The sequence below is a fragment of the Capsicum annuum genome, chromosome 11 (assembly GCF_002878395.1).
Source record: "Capsicum annuum cultivar UCD-10X-F1 chromosome 11, UCD10Xv1.1, whole genome shotgun sequence".
NCBI lineage: Eukaryota > Viridiplantae > Streptophyta > Magnoliopsida > Solanales > Solanaceae > Capsicum > Capsicum annuum.
The window spans coordinates 224577551-224586983 of record NC_061121.1 but is presented as its reverse complement, the minus strand read 5'-3'; the positions used below and the strand labels follow the sequence as shown (position 1 = coordinate 224586983).

Below are 9433 nucleotides of genomic sequence, written 5' to 3'. Positions count from 1 at the left end.
GGAAAAGAAGGACTGCCTTCGAATCTCGTGGGGATACAACGTTCGAAGACGGCTAGTGGGTTGAGCACTAGCATGTAACTCAGGGATAAAGGGTAAAATAATGTCATGATCAACATTTCAAAATCCATCAAAATTCAACTCACACGATCACATGCATATGCATATAATATGGGGAACTCGAACCTCCCGACTTATATCAAAAATGACTTAAGCACTCAGTTATATAACATGGGGGACTCGACTGCCCAGTCATTTAGATCCTCAGGTCGGCAACCGCTATTTTCAGTATTGGCCCCTCAGGACCTCCACTTTCACAACATAGTTACACAACCCCTATTAAATCCTAATTAAGACATTTTTTACACATCCCCGATCATCAAACAAGGAGTCATTAATTAAGGCATTTTCAAGTGGTACCATCATACCGAATGTATCTTGCAAGTGCATGTTACTTTGAAAAATACATCAATTTTCCAATGGGACTCTAACCCAATAAGCTGATCAGACTCTAAAATTTCATATAGGAACCAAACCATGTATCCAAGTGGGACTCTAACCCAACTAGCCAACGGGAATCCAAAGTCCCAAGTAGGATCCAAATCATCTAGACAAGTGGTACTTTAACCCCTCGGCCAATAGGACTCTAAAGTTTTTAATTTAGATTTAATATATGGCCATCAAGCCCCTTTTAAAGTCAATTCATGTTCCATTACTCTTTTATACTGTGCAAGGTTTCAAAATTCTTTTCAATATACATATTCTCGTGTACAAAGTTAGTCTCACAAGATTGGGTTGAAGTTATTGTAAGATTTAAATCACTAACTAATCAAACTTGGGGAAATAATAAAGTCTCCAAAATTTCATGTAGGAACCAAACCATGTAGCCAAGTGGGACTCTAACCCAACTAGCCAACGGAATCCAAAGTCCCAAGTAGGAATCAAATCTAGACAAGTGGGGCTCTAACCCCTCGGCCAATAGGACTCCAAAGTTTTCAATTTAGATTCAATAAATGGCCATCAAGCCCCTTTTAAAGTCAATTTAGGTTCCATTACTCTTTTATAGTGTGCAAGGTTTCAAAATACTTTTCAATATGCATATTCTCGTGTCTAAAGTTAGTTTCACAAGATTGGGTTGAAGTTATTGTAAGCTTTAAATCATTAACTCATCAAACTTGGGTAAAAACACATTCCCCATTCAATTCACACATCCATGCAACTAATTGGTTTCAAAACCACCATTTAAAACATAAACAATGTATATGTAAACATAAAACATCACATAAACAACAATCATTCCAAACCCTCAATCCATATCCAAAACCCAACAATTAAACCTCATGAGTAACCATTTAAACATATGCTTTTAATAAAGTAACTTTGGAGGAAAGAGGTACATGCCTAAAAGGATCACAATTTTGGAGGGAATTTGCCTTTTGAAGCTCTAGACAATCAACCTTGAGTAAACCCTAATGATTTTAATTGAGAGAATTTATGAGAAGAGAGAAGTTATTTTGGTATGTTATGGATGGGAATAGGGTCCCAATAAGATTTTTTAAAGTCATGGGTTATTTTTAGGGAAAAAGAAAAATGTCCAAAAAACCCTTAATTTAAAAACTAAAATATTATCGCCAGTGACTACGGGTCACTATACGACTCGTAAGGGCTCACTACGACTCGTAGAGCCGGAGTCATAATCAAGAAAAAAACTTTTGGATACACACTGGTCACCCTACGATTGGTACTTTACAACTCATATATAGTTATTATGAATCATTGAATCTAGTCAAACTCAACGCAGAACACTTTGGGAATCATACTAGTTTGGCTCCGAAAGGGGACTATATGACTCATAATGTCTTTACGACTCGTGACCTCAAGTCATCACCAAGGAATTAACTCAGTAAAAACTCATTGTACACCCTACTATTTGGGTCCTACGCCCATCACAACACCCTATGACTCGTAGCGAGAGTCGTAGTCAGAACAGTGAGTTCAGAACTCTAAATTTCGCCAAGGGCAAAAATTTGAAGTGTTACAATAAGGTAGACATATCATCCCTGGGCTAAAACTGAAGGTCCTTTCTGTTGTGACTATGACTACTCGTAAAGTCTAATTACGGGTCATCACATAAGTAATAGCCACTGACAACTGACTGACACTAAAGGGAAAATTTGCATAACTTTTTGCGACGCTATCAGATTAAGGTGTTACTTGCAATATTAGAAAGCTAATTTAATGGCCTATCTTTTGAGGGGTCTAGAAATTGAAATCTTGGGGGTATTATGGTGCACCACCATTAAGGGACTGTTCTCTGAGGTGAGGTGAATAGAAATAAAATAGTGAGCATAAAAGAAAATAAGGATTTATGTGGAAACCCCCTTGATCAAGGGAGCAAAAATTATGGCTTGCCCTCATAAGCACTCAATATCCACTATAATCAAAATTCATTGATTACAGTAATGAACTTATCTCTAAGTTCTTCAAGTTTTAACGACTCTACTACAACCCACCTCTTGACAACTTCATCACTTCAAAATCGATTAGCTCTAATCGACACACCTTAGGTAACCCTACCTAAGAACTCCACAACAATAAAAAAATCTTTAATCTTATATAATGAGTAAATTGGTTATATAGCAAGACTCAATAACCATTAAATTAAACAGTAACAATTTAGAACATGAGCTTTGAGCGTTTTCGCCACAGCCAAGAATTTATCTAATTTTCAAAAACTATTGAAGGAGAAACATATCTTTGAATTTATAGTAGTGTAGAAATAAGGGTTGAATTTTGATTAGTCCAAGTGTCTAATTAGGTACGCTAGGCACTTGCACAGTTTATTGCACTAGCGGATAAAGCTATGCAGAGATGTGAGAGTTAAACCAGGGCAAGCTATGCAAGAGACCTGGTCCTCCAATATTAACTAGTCATCATCAAAACTTGAGACATCTATGATTTACTTACTGTTGTATGTTGATGATATGCTTATTGCTGCAAACAATATCACAGAGATAAATACTTTGACGAAACTGTTGAGCAAGGGATTTGACACGAAAGATTTAGGAGCTATAAAGAAAATCCTTAAAATTGAGATATAAAAGAGAAGACTATGTTGTACATCATTTCAAAAGAGGTACATCAAAAAAATTCTTGAGAGATTCAATATGCACATGAGCAAGCCTGTAAGTACACCATTAGCTCCTCATTCTAAACTTTTAGAGTTAAGTGCCTCAGTCTGAGGATGAGGTGGAAAATATATCAAATGTTTCTTGTGCTAGCGCAGTTGGTAGCATTATGGATGCTATGGTATACACACATCCAAATATTGCTTAATCTGTTAGTGTGGTAAGATGGTACATAGCCAAAACTTTAGAAAAGAGGCATTGGAAAGCTTTCAAGTGGATATTAAGATATCTCAAAGAAGCTTCTGATGTTGGCCTAACCTTTAAAAAAGGTGAAGGTATTTCAATTTTTAGTTATGTGAATTTGGAATATGTAGGGAATCTTGATAGAAGGAGATCCACCGCTGGATACATCTTTACTCTTGTTGGTAGTATCATTAGTTGGAAATTGACTTTATAGTTGATTGTTGCTTTGTCTATAATAGAGAAAAAATATATAAAAGCAACAGAGGCGGCGAAAGAAGCTATCTGGTTGAAAGATTTGGTGGCAGAATTGAGTTTAGTTTAGCTGGAATCAACTCTAATATGAGATAGTCAAAGTGTTATTCATTTTATTAAAAATCAAAGATTTCATGAGCGTACTAAACACAATGATGTTAGATTCCATTTCATTCGAGATTCATTAAAGAGGGAACTATCAAGGTCATGAAGGTTATCACATATGATAACGCTACAGACATGTTGGCCAAAATAATCCCGCTAGCCAAATTCGCACACTACAAGAACTTGGCGGGAGTATGCATCAACTGATGCAACTATGAGAGAACAACTTCCAGGTGGAGCTACAATGTTCAACAAAGGTTTAACTTTTCTAGTTTCTTACAATGGGGTTGCCTAGTAAGCGTCGAAATTTTGGCTGGAGTTGTTCATATACATGCTTGGAATGCAAACCAAAGTGGATATTGAAAGAGTTGATTTGGTTTATTTTGTGGGGTCAAACCCACGTGGAAGAAAATTCATGTGCCAGTTTACTTGGTTAGGAAGTTAACTTGGAGAGTAAGAAAAAATTTGTGGAGGACAAATTTTGTATTTATTCGTCCTTTTCTTATTTTGTGCTAGAGCCCAATTTTGGCCATCTATAAAAGGATGATCACTCTTCATTGTTGAAACCATCCCACAAATTCATAGTTATCCATTGTAAGAGTAGAGAGTTGAGATAACAATTCTCGTAAGTGTAATTGGAATCTCCCCCTTTCTTTGTTAATTTAAAAGCAACTATTTTTTTATGAATGTAGAATCATTTGAATCCGGACCACGTTAAATCTTGTGTCTTTCTCTTCTTCTTTATTTCATGTTTCCGCTAACAAAAATATATTGTTCGTCTTCTTTTTTTTTGGGTTTAAATCACCCGGTGTCCGGTACCCGCTTTTTAGGAGTCCGACTATATCCGGATTCGCCCCGCGTCGGGCCCCATTTGGGGGGGAGAGCTCCCAACAGAGTGTTTGTCCATACCCAGGGTCGAACCCTTGACATTTGGGTAGGTTGGGAAAGCCCCTTTCCGCTGCGTCACCGCTACTGTTGGTATATTGTTCCTCTTCTTGATATCCCATTAAGGCCAACTCTTGCTTCAAAATTAGAAAGGAAAAAAAAATATGGTTTGTCACAACTCTTGAAAAAAAAAGTCTTGCTATTTAATTTGGGATTGATTCTATGAGTTCCCAAGTCCAAAAAGATGACCACGATGAGCAATAAACTGGATTTATCAATTTTATCAATGTTATGAAGTATTGTAAAATTTATCTACTCGTTGAGTCCATGTTCTGGAGAATTTGTTTTGATACCATGTGATTTTGCGGAGGATGAGCTTAGTATATATGGGCGAAAATTTTTAAAAATATGTGTCAAACTACCACAACTAATACATGAAACTTTAAAGGAAGGTCAATATATATCAAGATCTTAACGAAAATAAGACAAATGAAATCTTTATTTCTTTCATTGAGGTTTCACAATTACACAAAATCTAAGAAATTCAACCTATGTATACTGATAAGAAAGAGAACAACATAACAATCACAACTTAAGATCCAACAATTGGTTTGAGAATAAATTCTGTCATTCTATTTCCTCCTGTACAATGTATTATGCATTTGTGGAATGACGACAGGGTCAAGCCGGATCCCTTAAACACCTGGGCTTGCCCGTGTTGATGGCGATTTTTTTTTTCAAAAAAGAATAAATTCTTACTTCTTAATATTCAGTTGTAATGAGCTACTCATGAGTGTTGTGACTAATTAAAATAGTTTGATAGACCAAAGCAGCAATGGCAGCACCAATAAAATTACCGAGCCAATATACCCAATGGTTGGTCCACGTCCAACTAATCACAGCTTGACAGAAGGCCATAGCAGGGTTCATTACTGCACCAAAACGGGCACCACCAGACAAGATGTTGGCACCACAAACTAGACCAATTGCAATTGGGCAATGATTCCCATATTACCCTTCTTGGGATCAAATACAGTTGCATAATATGTGTAAACAAGGAAGATCATTACTATTTCGTAAATAACTGCGTGCCACGGTGATTGTGGAGGGTGTGCTGATACTTTCTGCATTATTTTAATTGCAAATTGAATTAGTTATAAATAAATATATATATATATATATATATATATATATATGAAACTCTATTAATTGAGATTTGAGTCTATAGTTCCCAAAAAGGAAATATTTCACTTTATTCGTAGTGATACTTTTCATTATTTACGTGTCATTTTGGTTATTTAAAGAGTTGCTATAATATGTTGAGTTCAATATTCTTTTGTGGTTGTTAATGAGGAAACTCATCTATAATCAAAAGTAGATTAAAGACTTAAACTTATTGTGGGTTAAGTTTCTGAGTTATTTGGAAAGGAAAAAGTAAAATGTTTTGGTCATGCGCTATACCAAGTTATTCAATCGATGAGAAGTAGGTCCTTGTTTTTGACAGAAAGAGTTACAGCCTTTGTTGTCCCCGGTAGAGTGAGTTTTTGCCTCAATTATACATTTGGTTTTTCATATTTTTGTTGTTAACATATTGTTTTGTATTTTCCCTTTGGTACTTGAACCAAGTTTCAGAATAAAATGAATGAACTTCACCTATTCAAATTCTTTAAGAAAAATGTTCAAATTACCTAACTACTTTTATCATCGTTCAAATTACCCACATGTTGGAACCTATTAGGAATTAAGAGCGAACCACGACATTTCCAAATAGTAATATTAAGCCAAAAGTTTAATGTAGGCAAATTAAAGTTGCTAAATTTCGGATAATACAAAGTGCAAATTCTACATTTTTCCTATTTGAAATTAGGAATTCAAAATTTAATACTTACAATATTTTTTACATACTCAAACTCTCTAAGCTATAAGTTATTCCTTGCCAATAATTAATTGTATGATTTAGTCAAATCAACATAATTGTTTTCCTTTTCAAAACCCTCAACTTTATGTTTTATTGTTGGATGAAAGTTCCTTTTACGTATGTGATAGCACTATACGAGCGACAAGTGAAGTACTGAGAGAGGTTACAAGTGGCATTACCAAACCATTAGTAGCAAACTTGAGGAGATAGATAGCCGCAACAGATCCCAGTAATTGAGCAATCCAGTATAAAATACTCCTAAAAAAAGTAATGTGACTGCCCACAAATGCACCAAAGGTGACGGCTGGGTTCACATGATCTCCAGATATGTTTAATCCCACTGCAACGGTCACAAAAAAACCAAATGCATGGGATAACGATGCTGTAATCATGAGAGTGGCTTGTCCATCCATTTTGATCATCTGGGCTGTATAACATACCAATATTATGTTATACCAAATGCTCAAAAGCGTGTAAAGAAAATTTTGCATGATCATCATATCATCCTAAAAAATAACTATATGTATCTACTCATAATAAGGAGAATGCAACAAGCTAAAAAAATAAAATAGGTAACTTAAAAAGGGCAGTCTGGTGCACTAAAGCTTCTTGAAAGGATCGAATCACAAGGGTTTATTATACACAGCCCTATCTTGCGTTTCTGTAAGAGACTGTTCGGCTTGAACCCATGACTTCTTGGTCACATGACAACAACTTTATCAGTTACTCTAATACTCCCCTTCAAAATAGGCAACATGTTATAACATTGCATTGTGTGTGTGCTCACATACATAGAACGTAGCTTCATGAATATATAATTAAATAATCATGCTTAAATACCAAACTAGTTAGACTTACTGAATAACAAGACACAACCTTCAGCAGGGAAAACAAAAAAAATCATGGAAATGAATTCAGCTAGGGCTGCCTTGAGGGCATCAGGCTTGGTAGCCTCTCCCAAATTTCCTACAAAAATTCTTGAAATAGGCATTTTCTTTTTCTGGAAGCAGAAATGATTTATGAGCAGTTAACTTATTGTATTATTTCCTAGCTCTTGTTGCATTTAGTGGGATTAAGAACATGAGTATATCCAAAGTTACAAAAAAAAGTCAGCTCTCCAACCTGTCTCAATAAGTTAATTCTAGCCGAAGAAATTGGATGGTGAAAGAAAAAGCCTCGTAAGAAGTTAACAATGATGAGACCATATCGATCATGAAGAGTTATGGTGAATTAAATCATACCTATTGATCACTATCTGTTCAAAATAAATTAAAAGATGAATAGCTTATATTAAGTAGCAAACCCCAAATAATTTATAAAAGATATATGGACAGCTCATCGAAAAAGAGTCTAGGTCAACTCCATGTAAACCAGTCAACCGGGCAGGGCCGGTTCAAACCGACACCGGTCCAGTAATTGTTACCGGTTTATGGGCCGGTTCAGTCCGGGCCTAGTTCTTAATGGGCCGGTCCGGTTTGGACCCAACAGTAAAAACTCTCCGATCAGCCCGCGACCGGCCTACTTAGCCTAGAACAGGTTTTGACCGGCCAAAATCAGTCAAAATGTAGAAAAAAAAAATTGAATTTACATGTTTTTTCCAATATATACAATATATACACACCTATATATATATTAAATATGTTAAACAATAAACGTATAACATATATACATTACATATTATACTACTTTAGAAAATATATACACATGTATACAATAAAATAAATATATACTACTACTTTAGAATTTAGACTTTAGTCTATACTCTATATAGAAAATATATACACTCAATATAATATATATACTACTTAAAATATTTCTTGAAACAATGTACATACAACATATATACATTATATATATATATACTACTTTAGAAAACATATACACATGTATACATTAAATATATACTACTTTAGTCTATAGAAAACTCATACACATATATACGTACAATATAATATATATACTACTTAAAATACTACTTGAAACAATATACATAAAACATATATGCATTATATATATACTGCTTTAGAAAATATTTACCCATGTATACATTAAATATATACTACTTTAGTCTATAGAAAATATATACACATATATACGTACAATATAATATATGTATATACTACTTAAAACACTACATGAAACAATATACATACAACATATATACGTTATAAATATACTACTTTAGAAAATATATACACATGTATACATTAAATATATACTACTTTAGTCTATAGAAAATATATACATATATATGTCGAATATATACTACTTAAAATACCACTTGAAAGTTGAAACATACGTACATTACATGTTATAGTACTTTAGAAAATATACACACATATATACATACAAGATTACAATGTATACTACTTAAAATAGTAATACTTGAAGTTTTGAACATATATTCAAAAATTTACATACACGTCTTAAAAGACAAACTTATATTATTTTTATATGTCAGTACTAGTTGTCTAAGTAATATTTGCTAACATGACTTTGTTTTCATTATATATGTATATTTTGTTATGTTTATTACTTAGTGTAAAGTTTGATAGTAATATATTAAAAGTATTTAATTAAAACTAGACATTAAATTTAAATGAGCAAAAAAATAAGTAAGGAGTGAATGAATGTTGTATTTTATTGATTGCAAAATGATCCAAAACTTATAAGTTATATGATTGAGAAATCTACAAATTTTGCATCATTTTTTTCAACTAACGTATGTTAATATTAACGGGAACTGTCATAGGAAAATCAAAATCAATGGGTGCAAAATCATGCATTGGACTTGATTGTGTTGAGTTCTCCCTTGAAGTCATAATTTCTTCAAGATTTTGTTCGTCTGCCAGCTTCACCTCCATTCCTTGATTTCTTCGTTCCGCTCTAATTCAATCTCTAAGGT

At 33.9% G+C, this 9433-nt stretch overlaps 1 pseudogene; it reads right to left on the bottom strand.

Annotated features, from left to right (window-relative positions):
- Window positions 1–5276: 5276 nt before the first annotated feature.
- LOC107846210 lies at window positions 5277–7519 on the bottom strand (annotated as a pseudogene).
- Between the last annotated feature and the right edge of the window lie 1914 nt (window positions 7520–9433).